The following is a 27,193-nucleotide window of genomic DNA, read 5'->3' on the forward strand; positions in this document are numbered from 1 at the left end:
CACTGACCTCATAAAGCCCAGACACGTCATAATGGTGCAGACCTCATCAGCACAGTGACCTCATAAAGCCCAGACATGCCATAATGGTGCAGACCTCATCAGCACAGTGACCTCATAAAGTCCACACATGCCATAATGGTGCAGACCTCATCATCAGACTGACCTCATAAAGCCAGACATGTCATAATGGTGCAGACCTCATCATCACAGTGACCTCATAAAGCCCAGACACGTCATAAAAGTGCAGACCTCATCATGGCACTGACCTCATATAGCCCAGACATGTCATAATGGTGCAGACCTCATCATGGCACTGACCTCATAAAGCCCAGACATGTCATAACGGTGCAGACCTCATCATCACAGTGACCTCATAAAGCCCAGACATGTCATAACGGTGCAGACCTCATCATCACAGTGACCTCATAAAGCCCAGACATGTCATAACGGTGCAGACCTCATCATCACAGTGACCTCAAAAAGCCCAGACATGTCATAACGGTGCAGACCTCATCATCACAGTGACCTCATAAAGCCCAGACATGTCATAATGGTGCAGACCTCTTCATGGCACTGACCTCATAAAGCCCAGACATGTCATAATGGTGCAGACCTCATCATGGCACTGACCTCATAAAGCCTAGACATGTCATAATGGTGCAGACCTCATCATCAGACTGACCTCATAAATCCCAGACACGTCATAATGGCGCAGACCTCATCATCACAGTGACCTCATAAAGCCCAGACACGTCATAATGGCGCAGACCTCATCATCACACTGACCTCATAAAGCCCAGACACGTCATAATGACGCAGACCTCATCATCACACTGACCTCATAAAGCCCATACACGTCATAATGGTGCAGACCTCATCATCACACTGACCTCATAAAGCCCAGACACGTCATAAAGGCGCAGACCTCATCATCAGACTGACCTCATAAACCCAGACACGTTATAAAGGCGCAGACCTCATCAACACAGTGACCTCATAAAGCCCAGACACGTCATAAAGTCGCAGATCTCATCATCACAGTGACCTCATAAAGCCCAGACACGTCATAATGGTGCAGACCTCATCATGGCACTGACCTCATAAAGCCCAGACATGTCATAATGGTGCAGACCTCATCATGGCACTGACCTCATAAAGCCCAGACATGTCATAAAGGTGCAGACCTCATCATGGCACTGACCTCATAAAGCCCAGACATGTCATAACGGTGCAGACCTCATCATCACAGTGACCTCATAAAGCCCAGACATGTCATAATGGTGCAGACCTCATCATCACAGTGACCTCATAAAGCCCAGACATGCCATAATGGTGCAGACCTCATCAGCACAGTGACCTCATAAAGCCCAGACATGCCATAATGGTGCAGACCTCATCATCAGACTGACCTCATAAAGCCAGACATGTCATAATGGTGCAGACCTCTTCATGGCACTGACCTCATAAAGCCCAGACATGTCATAATGGTGCAGACCTCTTCATGGCACTGACCTCATAAAGCCCAGACACGTCATAATGGTGCAGACCTCATCATCACAGTGACCTCATAAAGCCCAGACATGTCATAAAGGTGCAGACCTCATCATCACAGTGACCTCATAAAGTCCAGACATGTCATAAAGGTGCAAACCTCATCATCACAGTGACCTCATAAAACCCAGACATGTCATAAAGGTGCAGACCTCATCATCACAGTGACCTCATAAAGCCCAGACATGTCATAAAAATGCAGACCTCATCATCACAGTGACCTCATAAAGCCCAGACATGTCATAAAAATGCAGACCTCATCATCACAGTGACCTCATAAAGCCCAGACATGTCATAAAGGTGCAGACCTCATCATCACAGTGACCTCATAAAGCCAGACATGTCATAATGGTGCAGACCTCATCATCACACTGACCTCATAAAGCCAGATATGCCATAATGGTGCAGACCTCATCATCACAGTGACCTCATAAAGCCCAGACATGTCATAATGGTGCAGACCTCATCGTGGCACTGACCTCATAATGCCTAGACATGTCATAATGGTGCAGACCTCATCATCAGACTGACCTCATAAACCCAGACACGTCATAAAGGCGCAGATCTCATCATCACAGTGACCTCATAAAGCCCAGACACGTCATAATGGCGCAGACCTCATCATCACAGTGACCTCATAAAGCCCAGACACGTCATAATGGCGCAGACCTCATCATCACAGTGACCTCATAAAGCCCAGACACGTCATAATGGCGCAGACCTCATCATCACAGTGACCTCATAAAGCCCAGACACGTCATAATGGCGCAGACCTCATCATCACACTGACCTCATAAAGCCCAGACACGTCATAATGGTGCAGACCTCATCAGCACAGTGACCTCATAAAGCCCAGACATGCCATAATGGTGCAGACCTCATCAGCACAGTGACCTCATAAAGTCCACACATGCCATAATGGTGCAGACCTCATCATCAGACTGACCTCATAAAGCCAGATATGTCATAATGGTGCAGACCTCATCATCACAGTGACCTCATAAAGCCCAGACACGTCATAAAAGTGCAGACCTCATCATGGCACTGACCTCATATAGCCCAGACATGTCATAATGGTGCAGACCTCATCATGGCACTGACCACATAAAGCCCAGACATGTCATAATGGTGCAGACCTCATCATGGCACTGACCTCATAAAGCCCAGACATGTCATAACGGTGCAGACCTCATCATCACAGTGACCTCATAAAGCCCAGACATGTCATAACGGTGCAGACCTCATCATCACAGTGACCTCATAAAGCCCAGACATGCCATAATGGTGCAGACCTCATCATCAGACTGACCTCATAAAGCCCAGACATGTCATTATGGTGCAGACCTCTTCATGGCATTGACCTCATAAAGCCCAGACATGTCATAATGGTGCAGACCTCTTCATGGCACTGACCTCATAAAGCCTAGACATGTCATAATGGCGCAGACCTCATCATCACAGTGACCTCATAAAGCCCAGACACGTCATAATGGCGCAGACCTCATCATCACACTGACCTCATAAAGCCCAGACACATCATAATGACGCAGACCTCATCATCACACTGACCTCATAAAGCCCATACACGTCATAATGGTGCAGACCTCATCATCAGACTGACCTCATAAAGCCCAGACACGTCATAATGGTGCAGACCTCATCATCACACTGACCTCATAAAGCCCAGACATGTCATAACGGTGCAGACCTCATCATCACAGTGACCTCATAAAGCCCAGACATGTCATAACGGTGCAGACCTCATCATCACAGTGACCTCATAAAGCCCAGACATGTCATAATGGTGCAGACCTCATCATCACAGTGACCTCATAAAGCCCAGACATGTCATAACGGTGCAGACCTCATCATCACAGTGACCTCATAAAGCCCAGACATGTCATAACGGTGCAGACCTCATCATCACAGTGACCTCATAAAGCCCAGACATGTCATAACGGTGCAGACCTCATCATCACAGTGACCTCATAAAGCCCAGACATGTCATAATGGTGCAGACCTCATCATCACAGTGACCTCATAAAGCCCAGACATGTCATAATGGTGCAGACCTCATCAGCACAGTGACCTCATAAAGCCCAGACATGCCATAATGGTGCAGACCTCATCATCAGACTGACCTCATAAAGCCAGACATGTCATAAAGGTGCAGACCTCTTCATGGCACTGACCTCATAAAGCCCAGACATGTCATAATGGTGCAGACCTCATCATCAGACTGACCTCATAAAGCCAGACATGTCATAATGGTGCAGACCTCTTCATGGCACTGACCTCATAAAGCCCAGACATGTCATAATGGTGCAGACCTCTTCATGGCACTGACCTCATAAAGCCCAGACATGTCATAATGGTGCAGACCTCATCATCACAGTGACCTCATAAAGCCCAGACATGTCATAAAGGTGCAGACCTCATCATCACAGTGACCTCAAAAAACCCAGACATGTCATAAAGGTGCAGACCTCATCATCAGACTGACCTCATAATGCCCAGACATGTCATAAAGGTGCAGACCTCATCATCACAGTGACCTCATAAAACCCAGACATGTCATAAAGGTGCAGACCTCATCATCACAGTGACCTCATAAAACCCAGACATGTCATAAAGGTGCAGACCTCATCATCACAGTGACCTCATAAAGCCCAGACATGTCATAAAGGTGCAGACCTCATCATCACAGTGACCTCATAAAGTCCAGACATGTCATAAAGGTGCAGACCTCATCATCACAGTGACCTCATAAAACCCAGACATGTCATAAAGGTGCAGACCTCATCATCACAGTGACCTCATAAAGCCCAGACATGTCATAAAAATGCAGACCTCATCATCACAGTGACCTCATAAAGCCCAGACATGTCATAAAAATGCAGACCTCATCATCACAGTGACCTCATAAAGCCCAGACATGTCATAAAGGTGCAGACCTCATCATCACAGTGACCTCATAAAGCCCAGACATGTCATAATGGTGCAGACCTCATCGTGGCACTGACCTCATAAAGCCTAGACATGTCATAATGGTGCAGACCTCATCATCAGACTGACCTCATAAACCCAGACACGTCATAAAGGCGCAGATCTCATCATCACAGTGACCTCATAAAGCCCAGACACGTCATAAAAGCTCAGATCTCATCATCACAGTGACCTCATAAAGCCCAGACACGTCATAATGGCGCAGACCTCATCATCACAGTGACCTCATAAAGCCCAGACACGTCATAATGGCGCAGACCTCATCATCACAGTGACCTCATAAAGCCCAGACACGTCATAATGGCGCAGACCTCATCATCACAGTGACCTCATAAAGCCCAGACACGTCATAATGGCGCAGACCTCATCATCACAGTGACCTCATAAAGCCCAGACACGTCATAATGACGCAGACCTCATCATCACACTGACCTCATAAAGCCCAGACACGTCATAATGGCGCAGACCTCATCATCACAGTGACCTCATAAAGCCCAGACACGTCATAATGGTGCAGACCTCATCATCAGACTGACCTCATAAAGCCCAGACACGTCATAATGGTGCAGACCTCATCATCAGACTGACCTCATAAAGCCCAGACACGTCATAAAGGCGCAGACCTCATCATCACACTGACCTCATATAGCCCAGACACGTCATAAAGGCGCAGACCTCATCATCAGACTGACCTCGTAAAGCCCAGACACGTCATAATGGCGCAGACCTCATCATCACAGTGACCTCATACAGCCCAGAAATGTCATAATGGTGCAGACCTCATCAACAGACTGACCTCATAAAGCCCAGACATGTCATAATGGTGCAGACCTCATCATCACAGTGACCTCATACAGCCCAGAAATGTCATAATGGTGCAGACCTCATCATCACAGTGACCTCATGCAGGCCAGACATGTCATAATGGTGCAGACCTCAAAATCACAGTGACCTCATACAGGACAGTCATGTCATAATGGTGCAGACCTCATCATCAGACTGACCTCATAAAGCCCAGACACGTCATAATGGTGCAGACCTCATCATCACACTGACCTCGTAAAGCCCAGACACGTCATTATGGTTCAAACCTCATCATCACAGTGACCTCATAAAGCCCAGACACATCATAATGGCACAGGTCTCATCATCAGACTGACCTCATAAAGCCCAGACACGTCATAATGGTGCAGACCTCATCATCACACTGACCTCATAAAGCCCAGACACGTCATAATGGTGCAGACCTCATCATCACAGTGACCTCATAAAGCCCACACATGCCATAATGGCGCAGACCTCATCATCAGACTGACCTCATAAAGCCAGACATGTCATAATGGTGCAGACCTCATCATCACAGTGACCTCATAAAGCCCAGACATGTCATAATGGTGCAGACCTCATCATGGCACTGACCTCATAAAGCCCAGACATGTCATAATGGTGCAGACCTCATCATGGCACTGACCTCATAAAGCCCAGACATGTCATAATGGTGCAGACCTCATCATGGCACTGACCTCATAAAGCCCAGACATGTCATAATGGCGCAGACCTCATCATGGCACTGACCTCATAAAGCCCAGACATGTCATAAAGGTGCAGACCTCATCATGGCACTGACCTCATAAAGCCCAGACATGTCATAATGGTGCAGACCTCATCATGGCACTGACCTCATAAAGCCCAGACATGTCATAATGGTGCAGACCTCATCATGGCACTGACCTCATAAAGCCCAGACATGTCATAACGTTGCAGACCTCATCATGGCACTGACCACATAAAGCCCCGACATGTCATAACGGTGCAGACCTCATCATCACAGTGACCTCATAAAGCCCAGACATGTCATAACGGTGCAGACCTCATCATCACAGTGACCTCATAAAGCCCAGACATGTCATAACGGTGCAGACCTCATCATCACAGTGACCTCATAAAGCCCAGACATGTCATAACGGTGCAGACCTCATCATCACAGTGACCTCATAAAGCCTAGACATGCCATAATGGTGCAGACCTCATCATCAGACTGACCTCATAAAGCCCAGACATGTCATTATGGTGCAGACCTCTTCATGGCATTGACCTCATAAAGCCCAGACATGTCATAATGGTGCAGACCTCTTCATGGCACTGACCTCATAAAGCCTAGACATGTCATAATGGCGCAGACCTCATCATCACAGTGACCTCATAAAGCCCAGACACGTCATAATGGCGCAGACCTCATCATCAGACTGACCTCATAAAGCCCAGACATGTCATAATGGCGCAGACCTCATCATCACAGTGACCTCATAAAGCCCATACACGTCATAATGGTGCAGACCTCATCATCAGACTGACCTCATAAAGCCCAGACATGTCATAACGGTGCAGACCTCATCATCACAGTGACCTCATAAAGCCCAGACATGTCATAACGGTGCAGACCTCATCATCACAGTGACCTCATAAAGCCCAGACATGTCATAACGGTGCAGACCTCATCATCACAGTGACCTCATAAAGCCCAGACATGTCATAATGGTGCAGACCTCATCATCACAGTGACCTCATAAAGCCCAGACATGTCATAATGGTGCAGACCTCATCAGCACAGTGACCTCATAAAGCCCAGACATGCCATAATGGTGCAGACCTCATCATCAGACTGACCTCATAAAGCCAGACAAGTCATAATGGTGCAGACCTCTTCATGGCACTGACCTCATAAAGCCCAGACATGTCATAATGGTGCAGACCTCATCATCAGACTGACCTCATAAAGCCAGACATGTCATAATGGTGCAGACCTCTTCATGGCACTGACCTCATAAAGCCCAGACATGTCATAATGGTGCAGACCTCTTCATGGCACTGACCTCATAAAGCCCAGACACGTCATAATGGTGCAGACCTCATCATCACAGTGACCTCATAAAGCCCAGACATGTCATAAAGGTGCAGACCTCATCATCACAGTGACCTCAAAAAACCCAGACATGTCATAAAGGTGCAGACCTCATCATCACAGTGACCTCATAATGCCCAGACATGTCATAAAGGTGCAGACCTCATCATCACAGTGACCTCATAAAACCCAGACATGTCATAAAGGTGCAGACCTCATCATCACAGTGACCTCATAAAACCCAGACATGTCATAAAGGTGCAGACCTCATCATCACAGTGACCTCATAAAGCCCAGACATGTCATAAAGGTGCAGACCTCATCATCACAGTGACCTCATAAAGTCCAGACATGTCATAAAGGTGCAGACCTCATCATCACAGTGACCTCATAAAACCCAGACATGTCATAAAGGTGCAGACCTCATCATCACAGTGACCTCATAAAGCCCAGACATGTCATAAAAATGCAGACCTCATCATCACAGTGACCTCATAAAGCCCAGACATGTCATAAAAATGCAGACCTCATCATCACAGTGACCTCATAAAGCCCAGACATGTCATAAAGGTGCAGACCTCATCATCACAGTGACCTCATAAAGCCCAGACATGTCATAATGGTGCAGACCTCATCGTGGCACTGACCTCATAAAGCCTAGACATGTCATAATGGTGCAGACCTCATCATCAGACTGACCTCATAAACCCAGACACGTCATAAAGGCGCAGATCTCATCATCACAGTGACCTCATAAAGCCCAGACACGTCATAAAAGCTCAGATCTCATCATCACAGTGACCTCATAAAGCCCAGACACGTCATAATGGCGCAGACCTCATCATCACAGTGACCTCATACAGCCCAGAAATGTCATAATGGTGCAGACCTCATCAACAGACTGACCCCATAAAACCCAGACATGTCATAATGGTGCAGACCTCATCATCACAGTGAACTCATACAGCCCAGAAATGTCATAATGGTGCAGACCTCATCATCACAGTGACCTCATACAGGCCAGACATGTCATAATGGTGCAGACCTCAAAATCACAGTGACCTCATACAGGACAGTCATGTCATAATGGTGCAGACCTCATCATCAGACTGACCTCATAAAGCCCAGACACGTCATAATGGTGCAGACCTCATCATCACACTGACCTCGTAAAGCCCAGACACGTCATTATGGTTCAAACCTCATCATCACAGTGACCTCATAAAGCCCAGACACATCATAATGGCACAGGTCTCATCATCAGACTGACCTCATAAAGCCCAGACACGTCATAATGGTGCAGACCTCATCATCACACTGACCTCATAAAGCCCAGACACGTCATAATGGTGCAGACCTCATCATCACAGTGACCTCATAAAGCCCACACATGCCATAATGGTGCAGACCTCATCATCAGACTGACCTCATAAAGCCAGACATGTCATAATGGTGCAGACCTCATCATCACAGTGACCTCATAAAGCCCAGACATGTCATAATGGTGCAGACCTCATCATGGCACTGACCTCATAAAGCCCAGACATGTCATAATGGTGCAGACCTCATCATGGCACTGACCTCATAAAGCCCAGACATGTCATAATGGTGCAGACCTCATCATGGCACTGACCTCATAAAGCCCAGACATGTCATAATGGCGCAGACCTCATCATGGCACTGACCTCATAAAGCCCAGACATGTCATAAAGGTGCAGACCTCATCATGGCACTGACCTCATAAAGCCCAGACATGTCATAATGGTGCAGACCTCATCATGGCACTGACCTCATAAAGCCCAGACATGTCATAATGTTGCAGACCTCATCATGGCACTGACCACATAAAGCCCCGACATGTCATAACGGTGCAGACCTCATCATCACAGTGACCTCATAAAGCCCAGACATGTCATAACGGTGCAGACCTCATCATCACAGTGACCTCATAAAGCCCAGACATGTCATAACGGTGCAGACCTCATCATCACAGTGACCTCATAAAGCCCAGACATGTCATAACGGTGCAGACCTCATCATCACAGTGACCTCATAAAGCCCAGACATGTCATAACGGTGCAGACCTCATCATCACAGTGACCTCATAAAGCCCAGACATGTCATAACGGTGCAGACCTCATCATCACAGTGACCTCATAAAGCCCAGACATGCCATAATGGTGCAGACCTCATCATCAGACTGACCTCATAAAGCCCAGACATGTCATAATGGTGCAGACCTCTTCATGGCACTGACCTCATAAAGCCCAGACATGTCATAATGGTGCAGACCTCTTCATGGCACTGACCTCATAAAGCCCATACACGTCATAATGGTGCAGACCTCATCATCACAGTGACCTCATAAAGCCCAGACACGTCATAATGGTGCAGACCTCATCATCAGACTGACCTCATAAAGCCCAGACACGTCATAATGGTGCAGACCTCATCATCACACTGACCTCATAAAGCCCAGACACGTCATAAAGGCACAGACCTCATCATCAGACTGACCTCATAAACCCAGACACGTCATAAAGGCGCAGACCTCATCATCACAGTGACCTCATAAAGCCCAGACACGTCATAATGGCGCAGACCTCATCATCACAGTGACCTCATAAGGCCCAGACACGTCATAATGACGCAGACCTCATCATCAGACTGACCTCATAAAGCCCAGACACGTCATAATGGTGCAGACCTCATCATCAGACTGACCTCATAAAGCCCAGACACGTCATAATGGTGCAGACCTCATCATCAGACTGACCTCATAAAGCCCAGACACGTCATAATGGTGCAGACCTCAGCATCACACTGACCTCATAAAGCCCAGACACGTCATAAAGGCGCAGACCTCATCATCACACTGACCTCATAAACCCAGACACGTCATAAAGGCGCAGACCACATCATCACAGTGACCTCATAAAGCCCAGACACGTCATAATGGTGCAGACCTCATCATCACACTGACCTCATAAAGCCCAGACACGTCATAAAGGCGCAGACCTCATCATCAGACTGACCTCATAAACCCAGACACGTCATAAAGGCGCAGACCTCATCATCACAGTGACCTCATAAAGCCCAGACACGTCATAATGGCGCAGACCTCATCATCACAGTGACCTCATAAAGCCCAGACACGTCATAAAGGCGCAGATCTCATCATCACAGTGACCTCATAAAGCCCAGACACGTCATAATGGCGCAGACCTCATCATCACAGTGACCTCATAAAGCCCAGACACGTCATAATGGCGCAGACCTCATCATCACAGTGACCTCATAAAGCCCAGACACGTCATAATGACGCAGACCTCATCATCACACTGACCTCATAAAGCCCATACACGTCATAATGCTGCAGACCTCATCATCAGACTGACCTCATAAAGCCCAGACACGTCATAATGGTGCAGACCTCATCATCAGACTGACCTCATAAAGCCCAGACACGTCATAATGGTGCAGACCTCATCATCACACTGACCTCATATAGCCCAGACACGTCATAAAGGCGCAGACCTCATCATCAGACTGACCTCATAAACCCAGACACGTCATAAAGGCGCAGACCTCATCATCACAGTGACCTCATAAAGCCCAGACAGGTCATAAAGGCGCAGACCTCATCATCACAGTGACCTCATAAAGCCCAGACACGTCATAATGGCGCAGACCTCATCATCACACTGACCTCGTAAAGCCCAGACAAGTCATAAAGGTGCAGACCTCATCATCACAGTGACCTCGTAAAGTCCAGACACCTCATAATGGTGCAGACCTCATCATCAGACTGACCTGAAAAAGCCCAGACACGTCATTATGGTACAGACCTCATCATCAGACAGACTTCATAAAGCCCAGACACGGCATAATGGTTCATTCCTCATCATCACAGTGACCTCATAAAGCCCAGACACGTCATAATGGTGCAGACCTCATCATCATAGTGACCTCATACAGCCCAGACATGTCATAATGGTGCAGACCTCATCATGGCACTGACCTCATACAGTCCAGACATGTCATAATGGTGCAGACCTCATCATGGCACTGACCTCATACAGCCCAGACATGTCATAAAGGTGCAGACCTCATCATGGCACTAACCTCATACAGTCCAGACATGTCATAATGGTGCAGACCTCATCATGGCACTGACCTCATACAGCCCAGACATGTCATAATGGTGCAGACCTCACCATCACAGTGACCTCATACAGCCCAGACATGTCATAATAGTGCAGACCTCATCAACAGACCGACCTCATAAAGCCCAGACATGTCATAATGGTGCAGACCTCATCATCACAGTGACCTCATAAAGCCCAGACATGTCATAATGGTGCAGACCTCATCATGGCACTGACCTCATAAAGCCCAGACATGTCATAATGGTGCAGACCTCATCATGGCACTGACCTCATAAAGCCCAGACATGTCATAAAGGTGCAGACCTCATCATGGCACTGACCTCATAAAGCCCAGACATGTCATAACGGTGCAGACCTCATCATGGCACTGACCTCATAAAGCCCAGACATGTCATAACGGTGCAGACCTCATCATCACAGTGACCTCATAAAGCCCAGACATGTCATAACGGTGCAGACCTCATCATCATAGTGACCTCATAAAGCCCAGACATGTCATAACGGTGCAGACCTCATCATCACAGTGACCTCATAAAGCCCAGACATGTCATAACGGTGCAGACCTCATCATCACAGTGACCTCATAAAGCCCAGACATGTCATAATGGTGCAGACCTCTTCATGGCACTGACCTCATAAAGCCCAGACACGTCATAATGGTGCAGACCTCATCATCACAGTGACCTCATAAAGCCCAGACATGTCATAAAGGTGCAGACCTCATCATCACAGTGACCTCATCAAGTCCAGACATGTCATAAAGGTGCAGACCTCATCATCACAGTGACCTCATAAAGTCCAGACATGTCATAAAGGTGCAGACCTCATCATCACAGTGACCTCATAAAACCCAGACATGTCATAAAGGTGCAGACCTCATCATCACAGTGACCTCATAAAGCCCAGACATGTCATAAAGGTGCAGACCTCATCATCACAGTGACCTCATAAAGCCCAGACATGTCATAAAGGTGCAGACCTCATCATCACAGTGACCTCATAAAGCCCAGACATGCCATAAAGGTGCAGACCTCATCATCACAGTGACCTCATAAAGCCCAAACATGTCATAATGGTGCAGACCTCATCGTGGCACTGACCTCATAAAGTCTAGACATGTCATAATGGTGCAGACCTCATCATCAGACTGACCTCATAAATCCCAGACATGTCATAATGGCGCAGACCTCATCATCAGATTGACCTCATAAATCCCAGACACGTCATAATGGTGCAGACCTCATCATCAGACTGACCTCATAAAGCCCAGACACGTCATAATGGTGCAGACCTCATCATCACACTGACCTCATATAGCCCAGACACGTCATAAAGGCGCAGACCTCATCATCAGACTGACCTCATAAACCCAGACACGTCATAAAGGCGCAGACCTCATCATCACAGTGACCTCATACAGCCCAGACATGTCATAATGGCGCAGACCTCATCATCAGACTGACCTCGTAAAGCCCAGAAACGTCATAATGGCGCAGACCTCATCATCAGACTGACCTCGTAAAGCCCAGACACGTCAAAATGGCGCAGACCTCATCATCACAGTGACCTCATACAGCCCAGACATGTCATAATGGTGCAGACCTCATCATCACAGTGACCTCATACAGCCCAGAAATGTCATAATGGTGCAGACCTCATCATCACAGTGACCTCATACAGGCCAGACATGTCATAATGGTGCAGACCTCAAAATCACAGTGACCTCATACAGGACAGTCATGTCATAATGGTGCAGACCTCATCATCACAGTGACCTCATAAAGCCCAGACACGTCATAATGGTGCAGACCTCATCATCACACTGACCTCGTAAAGCCCAGACACGTCATTATGGTTCAAACCTCATCATCACAGTGACCTCATAAAGGCCAGACACGTCATAATGGCACAGGTCTCATCATCAGACTGACCTCATAAAGCCCAGACACGTCATAATGGTGCAGACCTCATCATCACACTGACCTCATAAAGCCCAGACACGTCATAATGGTGCAGACCTCATCATCACAGTGACCTCATAAAGCCCACACATGCCATAATGGTGCAGACCTCATCATCACAGTGACCTCATAAAGCCCACACATGCCATAATGGTGCAGACCTCATCATCACAGTGACCTCATAAAGCCCACACATGCCATAATGGTGCAGACCTCATCATCAGACTGACCTCATAAAGCCAGACACGTCATAATGGTGCAGACCTCATCATCACAGTGACCTCATAAAGCCCAGACACGTCATAATGGTGCAGACCTCATCATGGCACTGACCTCATAAAGCCCAGACATGTCATAATGGTGCAGACCTCATCATGGCACTGACCTCATAAAGCCCAGACATGTCATAAAGGTGCAGACCTCATCATGGCACTGACCTCATAAAGCCCAGACATGTCATAATGGTGCAGACCTCATCATGGCACTGACCTCATAAAGCCCAGACATGTCATAACGGTGCAGACCTCATCATCACAGTGACCTCATAAAGCCCAGACATGTCATAACGGTGCAGACCTCATCATCACAGTGACCTCATAAAGCCCAGACATGTCATAACGGTGCAGACCTCATCATCACAGTGACCTCATAAAGCCCAGACATGTCATAACGGTGCAGACCTCATCATCACAGTGACCTCATAAAGCCCAGACATGTCATAACGGTGCAGACCTCATCATCACAGTAACCTCATAAAGCCCAGACATGTCATAACGGTGCAGACCTCATCATCACAGTGACCTCATAAAGCCCAGACATGCCATAATGGTGCAGACCTCATCAGCACAGTGACCTCATAAAGCCCAGACATGCCATAATGGTGCAGACCTCATCATCAGACTGACCTCATAAAGCCCAGACATGTCATAATGGTGCAGACCTCTTCATGGCACTGACCTCATAAAGCCCAGACATGTCATAATGGTGCAGACCTCTTCATGGCACTGACCTCATAAAGCCCAGACATGTCATAATGGTGCAGACCTCTTCATGGCACTGACCTCATAAAGCCTAGACATGTCATAATGGTGCAGACCTCATCATCACAGTGACCTCATAAAGCCCAGACACGTCATAATGGTGCAGACCTCATCATCAGACTGACCTCATAAAGCCCAGACACGTCATAATGGTGCAGACCTCATCATCACACTGACCTCATAAAGAACAGACACGTCATAAAGGCGCAGACCTCATCATCAGACTGACCTCATAAACCCAGACACGTCATAAAGGCGCAGACCTCATCATCACAGTGACCTCATAAAGCCCAGACACGTCATAAAGTCGCTGATCTCATCATCACAGTGACCTCATAAACCCAGACACGTCATAATGGCGCAGACCTCATCATCACAGTGACCTCATAAGGCCCAGACACGTCATAATGACGCAGACCTCATCATCAGACTGACCTCATAAAGCCCATACACGTCATAAAGGCGCAGACCTCATCATCAGACTGACCTCATAAACCCAGACACGTCATAAAGGCGCAGATCTCATCATCACAGTGACCTCATAAAGCCCAGAGAGGTCATAAAGGCGCAGACCTCATCATCACAGTGACCTCATAAAGCCCAGACATGTCATAATGGTGCAGACCTCATCATGGCACTGACCTCATACAGTCCAGACATGTCATAATGCTGCAGACCTCATCATGGCACTGACCTCATACAGCCCAGACATGTCATAAAGGTGCAGACCTCATCATGGCACTGACCTCATACAGCCCAGACATGTCATAATGGTGCAGACCTCATCAACAGACTGACCTCATAAAGCCCAGACATGTCATAATGGTGCAGACCTCTTCATCACAGTGACCTCATAAAGCCCAGACATGTCATAATGGTGCAGACCTCACCATGGCACTGACCTCATAAAGCCCAGACATGTCATAATGGTGCAGACCTCATCATGGCACTGACCTCATAAAGCCCAGACATGTCATAAAGGTGCAGACCTCATCATGGCACTGACCTCATAAAGCCCAGACATGTCATAACGGTGCAGACCTCATCATGGCACTGACCTCATAAAGCCCAGACATGTCATAACGGTGCAGACCTCATCATCACAGTGACCTCATAAAGCCCAGACATGTCATAACGGTGCAGACCTCATCATCACAGTGACCTCATAAAGCCCAGACATGTCATAATGGTGCAGACCTCATCATCACAGTGACCTCATAAAGCCCAGACATGTCATAACGGTGCAGACCTCATCATCACAGTGACCTCATAAAGCCCAGACATGTCATAATGGTGCAGACCTCATCATCACAGTGACCTCATAAAGCCCAGACATGTCATAATGGTGCAGACCTCTTCATGGCACTGACCTCATAAAGCCCAGACATGTCATAATGGTGCAGACCTCTTCATGGCACTGACCTCATAAAGCCCAGACACGTCATAATGGTGCAGACCTCATCATCACAGTGACCTCATAAAGCCCAGACATGTCATAAAGGTGCAGACCTCATCATCACAGTGACCTCATAAAGCCCAGACATGTCATAAAGGTGCAGACCTCATCATCACAGTGACCTCATAAAGTCCAGACATGTCATAAAGGTGCAGACCTCATCATCACAGTGACCTCATAAAACCCAGACATGTCATAAAGGTGCAGACCTCATCATCACAGTGACCTCATAAAGCCCAGACATGTCATAAAAATGCAGACCTCATCATCACAGTGACCTCATAAAGCCCAGACATGTCATAAAGGTGCAGACCTCATCATCACAGTGACCTCATAAAGCCAGACATGTCATAATGGTGCAGACCTCTTCATGGCACTGACCTCATAAAGCCCAGACATGTCATAATGGTGCAGACCTCTTCATGGCACTGACCTCATAAAGCCCAGACACGTCATAATGGTGCAGACCTCATCATCACAGTGACCTCATAAAGCCCAGACATGTCATAAAGGTGCAGACCTCATCATCGCAGTGACCTCATAAAGTCCAGACATGTCATAAAGGTGCAGACCTCATCATCACAGTGACCTCATAAAACCCAGACATGTCATAAAGGTGCAGACCTCATCATCACAGTGACCTCATAAAGCCCAGACATGTCATAAAAATGCAGACCTCATCATCACAGTGACCTCATAAAGCCCAGACATGTCATAATGGTGCAGACCTCTTCATGGCACTGACCTCATAAAGCCCAGACACGTCATAATGGTGCAGACCTCATCATCACAGTGACCTCATAAAGCCCAGACATGTCATAAAGGTGCAGACCTCATCATCACAGTGACCTCATCAAGTCCAGACATGTCATAAAGGTGCAGACCTCATCATCACAGTGACCTCATAAAGTCCAGACATGTCATAAAGGTGCAGACCTCATCATCACAGTGACCTCATAAAACCCAGACATGTCATAAAGGTGCAGACCTCATCATCACAGTGACCTCATAAAGCCCAGACATGTCATAAAGGTGCAGACCTCATCATCACAGTGACCTCATAAAGCCCAGACATGCCATAAAGGTGCAGACCTCATCATCACAGTGACCTCATAAAGCCCAAACATGTCATAATGGTGCAGACCTCATCGTGGCACTGACCTCATAAAGTCTAGACATGTCATAATGGTGCAGACCTCATCATCAGACTGACCTCATAAATCCCAGACATGTCATAATGGCGCAGACCTCATCATCAGACTGACCTCATAAATCCCAGACACGTCATAATGGTGCAGACCTCATCATCAGACTGACCTCATAAAGCCCAGACACGTCATAATGGTGCAGACCTCATCATCACACTGACCTCATATAGCCCAGACACGTCATAAAGGCGCAGACCTCATCATCAGACTGACCTCATAAACCCAGACACGTCATAAAGGCGCAGACCTCATCATCACAGTGACCTCATAAAGCCCAGACACGTCATAAAGTCGCTGATCTCATCATCACAGTGACCTCATAAACCCAGACACGTCATAATGGCGCAGACCTCATCATCACAGTGACCTCATAAGGCCCAGACACGTCATAATGACGCAGACCTCATCATCAGACTGACCTCATAAAGCCCATACACGTCATAAAGGCGCAGACCTCATCATCAGACTGACCTCATAAACCCAGACACGTCATAAAGGCGCAGATCTCATCATCACAGTGACCTCATAAAGCCCAGAGAGGTCATAAAGGCGCAGACCTCATCATCACAGTGACCTCATAAAGCCCAGACATGTCATAATGGTGCAGACCTCATCATGGCACTGACCTCATACAGTCCAGACATGTCATAATGCTGCAGACCTCATCATGGCACTGACCTCATACAGCCCAGACATGTCATAAAGGTGCAGACCTCATCATGGCACTGACCTCATACAGCCCAGACATGTCATAATGGTGCAGACCTCATCAACAGACTGACCTCATAAAGCCCAGACATGTCATAATGGTGCAGACCTCTTCATCACAGTGACCTCATAAAGCCCAGACATGTCATAATGGTGCAGACCTCACCATGGCACTGACCTCATAAAGCCCAGACATGTCATAATGGTGCAGACCTCATCATGGCACTGACCTCATAAAGCCCAGACATGTCATAAAGGTGCAGACCTCATCATGGCACTGACCTCATAAAGCCCAGACATGTCATAACGGTGCAGACCTCATCATGGCACTGACCTCATAAAGCCCAGACATGTCATAACGGTGCAGACCTCATCATCACAGTGACCTCATAAAGCCCAGACATGTCATAATGGTGCAGACCTCATCATCACAGTGACCTCATAAAGCCCAGACATGTCATAACGGTGCAGACCTCATCATCACAGTGACCTCATAAAGCCCAGACATGTCATAATGGTGCAGACCTCATCATCACACTGACCTCATAAAGCCCAGACATGTCATAATGGTGCAGACCTCTTCATGGCACTGACCTCATAAAGCCCAGACATGTCTTAATGGTGCAGACCTCTTCATGGCACTGACCTCATAAAGCCCAGACACGTCATAATGGTGCAGACCTCATCATCACAGTGACCTCATAAAGCCCAGACATGTCATAAAGGTGCAGACCTCATCATCACAGTGACCTCATAAATTCCAGACATGTCATAAAGGTGCAGACCTCATCATCACAGTGACCTCATAAAGTCCAGACATGTCATAAAGGTGCAGACCTCATCATCACAGTGACCTCATAAAACCCAGACATGTCATAAAGGTGCAGACCTCATCATCACAGTGACCTCATAAAGCCCAGACATGTCATAAAAATGCAGACCTCATCATCACAGTGACCTCATAAAGCCCAGACATGTCATAAAGGTGCAGACCTCATCATCACAGTGACCTCATAAAGCCAGACATGTCATAATGGTGCAGACCTCTTCATGGCACTGACCTCATAAAGCCCAGACATGTCATAATGGTGCAGACCTCTTCATGGCACTGACCTCATAAAGCCCAGACACGTCATAATGGTGCAGACCTCATCATCACAGTGACCTCATAAAGTCCAGACATGTCATAAAGGTGCAGACCTCATCATCACAGTGACCTCATAAAACCCAGACATGTCATAAAGGTGCAGACCTCATCATCACAGTGACCTCATAAAGCCCAGACATGTCATAAAAATGCAGACCTCATCATCACAGTGACCTCATAAAGCCCAGACATGTCATAAAGGTGCAGACCTCATCATCACAGTGACCTCATAAAGCCAGACATGTCATAATGGTGCAGACCTCATCATCACACTGACCTCATAAAGCCAGACATGCCATAATGGTGCAGACCTCATCATCACAGTGACCTCATAAAGCCCAGACATGTCATAATGGTGCAGACCTCATCGTGGCACTGACCTCATAAAGCCTAGACATGTCATAATGGTGCAGACCTCATCATCAGACTGACCTCATAAAGCCCAGACACGTCATAATGGTGCAGACCTCATCATCAGACTGACCTCATAAAGCCCAGACACGTCATAAAGGCGCAGACCTCATCATCACACTGACCTCATATAGCCCAGACACGTCATAAAGGCGCAGACCTCATCATCAGACTGACCTCATACACCCAGACACGTCATAAAGGCGCAGACCTCATCATCACAGTGACCTCATACCGCCCAGACATGTCATAACGGCGCAGACCTCATCATCAGACTGACCTCGTAAAGCCCAGACACGTCATAATGGTGCAGACCTCATCATCACAGTGACCTCATACAGGCCAGACATGTCATAATGGTGCAGACCTCATCATCACAGTGACCTCATACAGGACAGTCATGTCATAATGCTGCAGACCTCATCATCAGACTGACCTCATAAAGCCCAGACACGTCATAATGGTGCAGACCTCATCATCAGACTGACCTCATACACCCAGACACGTCATAAAGGCGCAGACCTCATCATCACAGTGACCTAATACAGCCCTGACATGTCATAATGGTGCAGACCTCATCAACAGACTGACCTCATAAAGCCCAGACATGTCATAATGGTGCAGACCTCATCATCACAGTGACCTCATACAGGCCAGACATGTCATAATGGTGCAGACCTCATCATCACAGTGACCTCATACAGGACAGTCATGTCATAATGCTGCAGACCTCATCATCAGACTGACCTCATAAAGCCCAGACACGTCATAATGGTGCAGACCTCATCATCACAGTGACCTCATACAGGACAGTCATGTCATAATGGTGCAGACCTCATCATCAGACTGACCTCGTAAAGCCCAGACACGTCATTATGGTTCAAACCTCATCATCACAGTGACCTCATAAAGCCCAGACACGTCATAATGGCACAGGTCTCATCATCAGACTGACCTCATAAAGCCCAGACACGTCATAATGGTGCAGACCTCATCATCACACTGACCTCATAAAGCCCAGACACGTCATAATGGTGCAGAACTCATCATCACAGTCACCTCATAAAGCCCAGACACGTCATAATGGTGCAGATCTCATCATCAGACTGACCTCATAAAGCCCAGACACGTCATAATGGTGCAGACCTCATCATCACACTGACCTCATAAAGCCCAGACACGTCATAATGGTGCAGACCTCATCATCAGACTGACCTCATAAAGCCCAGATATGTCATAAATGTGCAGACCTCATCATCAGACTGACCTCATAAAGCCAGAGACGTCATAATGGTGCAGACCTCATCATGGCACTGACCTCATAAAGCCCAGACATGTCATAAAGGTGCAGACCTCATCATCACAGTGACCTCATAAAGCCCAGACATGTCATAAAGGTGCAGACCTCATCAGCACAGTGACCTCATAAAGCCCAGACATGTCATAATGGTGCAGACCTCATCAGCACAGTGACCTCATAAAGCCCAGACATGTCATAATGGTGCAGACCTCATCAGCACAGTGACCTCATAAAGCCCAGACATGTCATAATGGTGCAGACCTCATCAGCACAGTGACCTCATAAAGCCCAGACATGTCATAATGGCGCAGACCTCATCAGCACAGTGACCTCATAAAGACCAGACATGCCATAATGATGTAGACCTCATCATCACACTGACCTCATAAAGCCCAGACATGTCATAAAGGTGCAGACCTCATCATCACTGTGACCTCATACAGCCCAGACATGTAATAATGGTGCAGACCTCATCATCAGACCGACCTCATAAAGCCCAGACACGTCATAATGGCACAGGTCTCATCATCAGACTGACCTCATAAAGCCCAGACACGTCATAACGGCGCAGACCTCATCATCAGACTGACCTCATAAAGCCCAGACACGTCATAATGGCGCGGGCCTAATCATCAGACTGACCTCATAAAGCCCAGACACGTCATAAAGGCGCAGACCTCATCATCACAGTGACCTCATAAAGCCCAGACACGTCATAATGGCGCAGACCTCATCATCACAGTGACCTCATAAAGCCCAGACACGTCATAAAGGCGCAGACCTCATCATCACAGTGACCTCATAAAGCCCAGACACGTCATAATGGTGCAGACCTCATCATCACACAGACCTCGTAAAGCCCAGACACGTCATAATGGTGCAGACCTCATCATCACACTGACCTCATAAAGCCCAGACACGTCATAATGGTGCAGACCGCATCATTACATGGACCTCATAAAGCCCAGGTATGTCATAATAGTGCAGACCTCATCATCAGACTGACCTCATAAAGCCCAGATATGTCATAAAGGTGCAGACCTCATCATCAGACTGACCTCATAAAGCCAGACATGTCATAATGGTGCAGACCTCATCATGGCACTGACCTCATAAAGCCCAGACATGTAATAAAGGTGCAGACCTCATCATGGCACTGACCTCATAAAGCCCAGACATGTAATAAAAATGCAGACCTCACCATGGCACTGACCTCATAAAGCCCAGACATGTAATAAAGGTGCAGACCTCATCATGGCACTGACCTCATAAAGCCCAGACAAGTAATAAAGGTGCAGACCTCATCATGGCACTGACCTCACAAAGCCCAGACATGTCATAAAGGTGCAGACCTCATCATCACAGTGACCTCATAAAGCCCAGACATGTCATAAAGGTGCAGACCTCATCATCACAGTGACCTCATAAAGCCCAGACACGTCATAAAGCTGCAGACCTCATCATCACTGTGACCTCATAAAGCCCAGACACGTCATAAAGGCGCAGACCTCATCATCACAGTGACCTCATAAAGCCCAGACACGTCATAATGGCGCAGACCTCATCATCACACTGACCTCATAAAGCCCAGACACGTCATAATGGTGCAGACCTCATCATCACACTGACCTCGTAAAGCCCAGACACGTCATAATGGTGCAGACCTCATCATCACACTGACCTCATAAAGCCCAGACACGTCATAATGGTGCAGACCGCATCATTACATGGACCTCATAAAGCCCAGGTATGTCATAATAGTGCAGACATCATCATCAGACTGACCTCATAAAGCCCAGATATGTCATAAAGGTGCAGACCTCTTCATGGCACTGACCTCATAAAGCCCAGACATGGAATAAAGGTGCAGACCTCATCATGGCACTGACCTCATAAAGCCCAGACATGTAATAAAGGTGCAGACCTCATCATCACAGTGACCTCATAAAGCCCAGACATGTCATAACGGTGCAGACCTCATCATCACAGTGACCTCATAAAGCCCAGACACGTCATAAAGCTGCAGACCTCATCATCACACTGACCTCATAAAGCCCAGACACGTCATAAAGGCGCAGACCTCATCATCACAGTGACCTCATAAAGCCCAGACACGTCATAATGGTGCAGACCTCATCATCACACTGACCTCGTAAAGCCCAGACACGTCATAATGGTGCAGACCTCATCATGGCACTGACCGCATAAAGCCCAGACATGTAATAAAGGTGCAGACCTCATCATCAGACTGACCTCATAAAGCCCAGACATGTAATAAAGGTGCAGACCTCATCATGGCACTGACCTCATAAAGCCCAGACATGTAATAAAAATGCAGACCTCATCATGGCACTGACCTCATAAAGCCCAGACATGTAATAAAGGTGCAGACCTCATCATGGCACTGACCTCATAAAGCCCAGACATGTCATAATGGTGCAGACCTCATCATGGCACTGACCTCATAAAGCCCAGACATATCATAAAGGTTCAGACCTCATCATCACAGTGACCTCATAAAGCCCAGACACGTCATAAAGCTGCAGACCTCATCATCACACTGACCTCATAAAGCCCAGACACGTCATAAAGGCGCAGACCTCATCATCACAGTGACCTCATAAAGCCCAGACTCGTCATAATGGTGCAGACCTCATCATCACACTGACCTCATAAAGCCCAGACACGTCATAATGGTGCAGACCGCATCATTACATGGACCTCATAAAGCCCAGGTATGTCATAATAGTGCAGACCTCATCATCAGACTGACCTCATAAAGCCCAGATATGTCATAAAGGTGCAGACCTCATCATGGCACTGACCTCATAAAGCCCAGACATGGAATAAAGGTGCAGACCTCATCATGGCACTGACCTCATAAAGTCCAGACATGTAATAAAGGTGCAGACCTCATCATCACAGTGACCTCATAAAGTCCAGACATGTCATAACGGTGCAGACCTCATCATCACAGTGACCTCATAAAGCCCAGACATGTCATAACGGTGCAGACCTCATCAGCACAGTGACCTCATAAAGCCCAGCCATGCCATAACGGTGCAGACCTCATCATCAGATTGACCTCATAAAGCCCAGACATGTCATAACGGTGCAGACCTCATCATGGCACTGACCTCATAAAGCCCAGACATGTAATAACGGTGCAGACCTCATCATGGCACTGACCTCATAAAGCCCAGACATGTCATAACGGTGCAGACCTCATCATCACAGTGACCTCATAAAGTCCAGACATGTCATAACGGTGCAGACCTCATCATCACAGTGACCTCATAAAGCCCAGACATGTCATAACGGTGCAGACCTCATCATCACAGTGACCTCATAAAGCCCAGACATGTCATAACGGTGCAGACCTCATCATCACAGTGACCTCATACAGCCCAGACACGTCATAATGGTGCCGACCTCATCATGGCACTGACCTCATAAAGCCCAGACATGTCATAACGGTGCAGACCTCATCATCACAGTGACCTCATAAAGCCCAGATATGTCATAACGGTGCAGACCTCATCATCACAGTGACCTCATAAAGCCCAGACATGTCATAAAGGTGCAGACCTCATCATCACAGTGACCTCATAAAGCCCAGACATGTCATAATGGTGCAGACCTCATCATCAGACTGACCTCATAAAGCCAGATATGTCATAATGGTGCAGACCTCATCATCAGACTGACCTCCTAAAGCCAGACATGTCATAATGGTGCAGACCTCATCATCAGACTGACCTCCTAAAGCCAGACATGTCATAATGGTGCAGACCTCATCATCAGACTGACCTCCTAAAGCCAGACATGTCATAATGGTGCAGACCTCATCATCAGACTGACCTCATAAAGCCAGACATGTCATAATGGTGCAGACCTCATCATCAGACTGACCTCATAAAGCCAGACATGTCATAATGGTGCAGACCTCATCATCAGACTGACCTCATAAAGCCAGACATGTCATTAATGGTGCAGACCTCATCATGGCACTGACCTCATAAAGCCCAGACACGTCATAATGGTGCAGACCTCATCATGGCACTGACCTCATAAAGCCCATACACGTCATAATGGTGCAGACCTCAGCATGGCACTGACCTCATACAGCCCAGACATGTCATAAAGGTGCAGACCTCATCATCACAGTGACCTCATAAAGCCCAGACATGTCATAATGGTGCAGACCTCATCATCACAGTGACCTCATAAAGCCCAGACATGCCATAATGGTGCAGACCTCATCATCAGACTGACCTCATAAAGCCAGACACGTCATAATGGTGCAGACCTCATCATCAGACTGACCTCATAAGCCCAGACATGTCATAATGGTGCAGACCTCATCATCACAGTGACCTCATAAAGCCCAGACACGTCATAATGGTGCAGACCTCATCATGGCACTGACCTCATACAGTCCAGACACGTCATAATGGTGCAGACCTCATCATCACAGTCACCTCATAAAGCCCTGGTATGTCATAATGTTGCAGACCTCATCATCAGACTGACCTCATAAAGCCCAGACACGTCATAATGGTGCAGACCTCATCATCACAGTGACCTCATACAGCCCAGACACGTCATAAAGGTGCAGACCTTATCATCACACTGACCTCATAAAGCCCAGACACGTCATAATGGTGCAGACCTCATCATCACACTGACCTCATAAAGCCCAGACACGTCATAAGGGTGCAGACCTGATCAGCACAGTGACCTCATAAAGCCCAGACACGTCATAATGGTGCAGACCACATCATCAGACTGACCTCATAAAGCCCAGATATGTCATAATGGTGCAGACCTCATCATCACAGTCACCTCATAAAGCCCAGACATGTCATAATGGTGCAGACCTCATCAGCACACTGACCTCATAAAGCCCACACATGTCATAATGGTGCAGACCTCATCATCACAGTCACCTCATAAAGCCCAGACATGTCATAATGGTGCAGACCTCATCAGCACACTGCCCTCATAAAGCCCGCACATGTCATAATGGTGCAGACCTCATCATCACAGTGACCTCATAAAGCCCAGACACGCCATAAAGGTGCAGACCTCATCATCAGACTGACCTCATAAAGCCCAGACACGTTATAATGGTGCGGACCTCATCATCACACTGACCTCGTAAAGCCCAGACACGTCATAATGGTGCAGACCTCATCATCACACTGACCTCGTAAAGCCCAGACACGTCATGATGGTTCAAACCTCATCATCACAGTGACCTCATAAAGCCCAGACACGTCATAATGGCGCAGACCTCATCATCAGACTGACCTCATAAAGCCCAGACACGTCATAATGGCGCAGACCTCATCATCAGACTGACCTCATAAAGCCCAGACACGTCATAATGGCGCAGACCTCATCATCAGACTGACCTCATAAAGCCCAGACACGTCATAATGGTGCACACCTCATCATCAGACTGACCTCATAAAGCCCAGACACGTCATAAAGGCGCAGACCTCATCATCACAGTGACCTCATATAGCCCAGACACGTCATAAAGGCGCAGACCTCATCATCAGACTGACCTCATAGACCCAGACACGTCATAATGGCGCAGACCTCATCATCAGAATGACCTCATAAAGCCCAGACACGTCATAATGGCGCAGACCTCATCATCACAGTCACCTCATAAAGCCCAGACACGTCATAATGGTGCAGATCTCATCATCACAGTGACCTCATAAAGCCCAGACACGTCATAAAGCTGCAGACCTCATCATCACACTGACCTCATAAAGCCCAGACACGTCATAATGGTGCAGACCTCATCATCACACTGACCTCGTAAAGCCCAGACACGTCATAATGGTGCAGACCTCATCATTACACGGACCTCATAAATCCCAGGTATGTCATAATGGTGCAGACCTCATCATCGCAGTGACCTCATAAAGCCCAGACATGTCACAAAGGTGCAGACCTCATCATCACAGTGACCTCATAAAGCCCCGACATGCCATAATGGCGCAGACCTCATCATCACACTGACCTCGTAAAGCCCAGACACGTCATAACGGTGCAGACCGCATCATTACATGGACCTCATAAAGCCCAGGTATGTCATAACAGTGCAGACCTCATCATCAGACTGACCTCATAAAGCCCAGATATGTCATAAAGGTGCAGACCTCATCATGGCACTGACCTCATAAAGCCCAGACATGGAATAAAGGTGCAGACCTCATCATGGCACTGACCTCATAAAGCCCAGACACGTAATAAAGGTGCAGACCTCATCATCACAGTGACCTCATAAAGCCCAGACATGTCATAACGGTGCAGA

The 27,193-nt window shown here is 47.5% G+C and overlaps 1 long non-coding RNA gene across 2 annotated transcripts in view; it reads right to left on the reverse strand.

The window, feature by feature from the left end:
* Positions 1–17,295: 17,295 nt before the first annotated feature.
* LOC127469097 (uncharacterized) overlaps positions 17,296–27,193 on the reverse strand; it is a 36,565-nt gene continuing 26,667 nt past the window's right edge. For both annotated transcript variants that reach the window (XR_007903834.1, XR_007903833.1), the window contains exon 3: positions 17,296–17,385. This is a non-coding gene — a long non-coding RNA (uncharacterized LOC127469097). The remainder of the gene's footprint in view (positions 17,386–27,193) is intronic.

The sequence above is a fragment of the Manacus candei genome, unplaced genomic scaffold (assembly GCF_025592945.1).
Source record: "Manacus candei isolate 608988 ecotype Guabito, Panama unplaced genomic scaffold, ASM2559294v1 h1tg000017l, whole genome shotgun sequence".
Lineage (NCBI taxonomy): Eukaryota > Metazoa > Chordata > Aves > Passeriformes > Pipridae > Manacus > Manacus candei.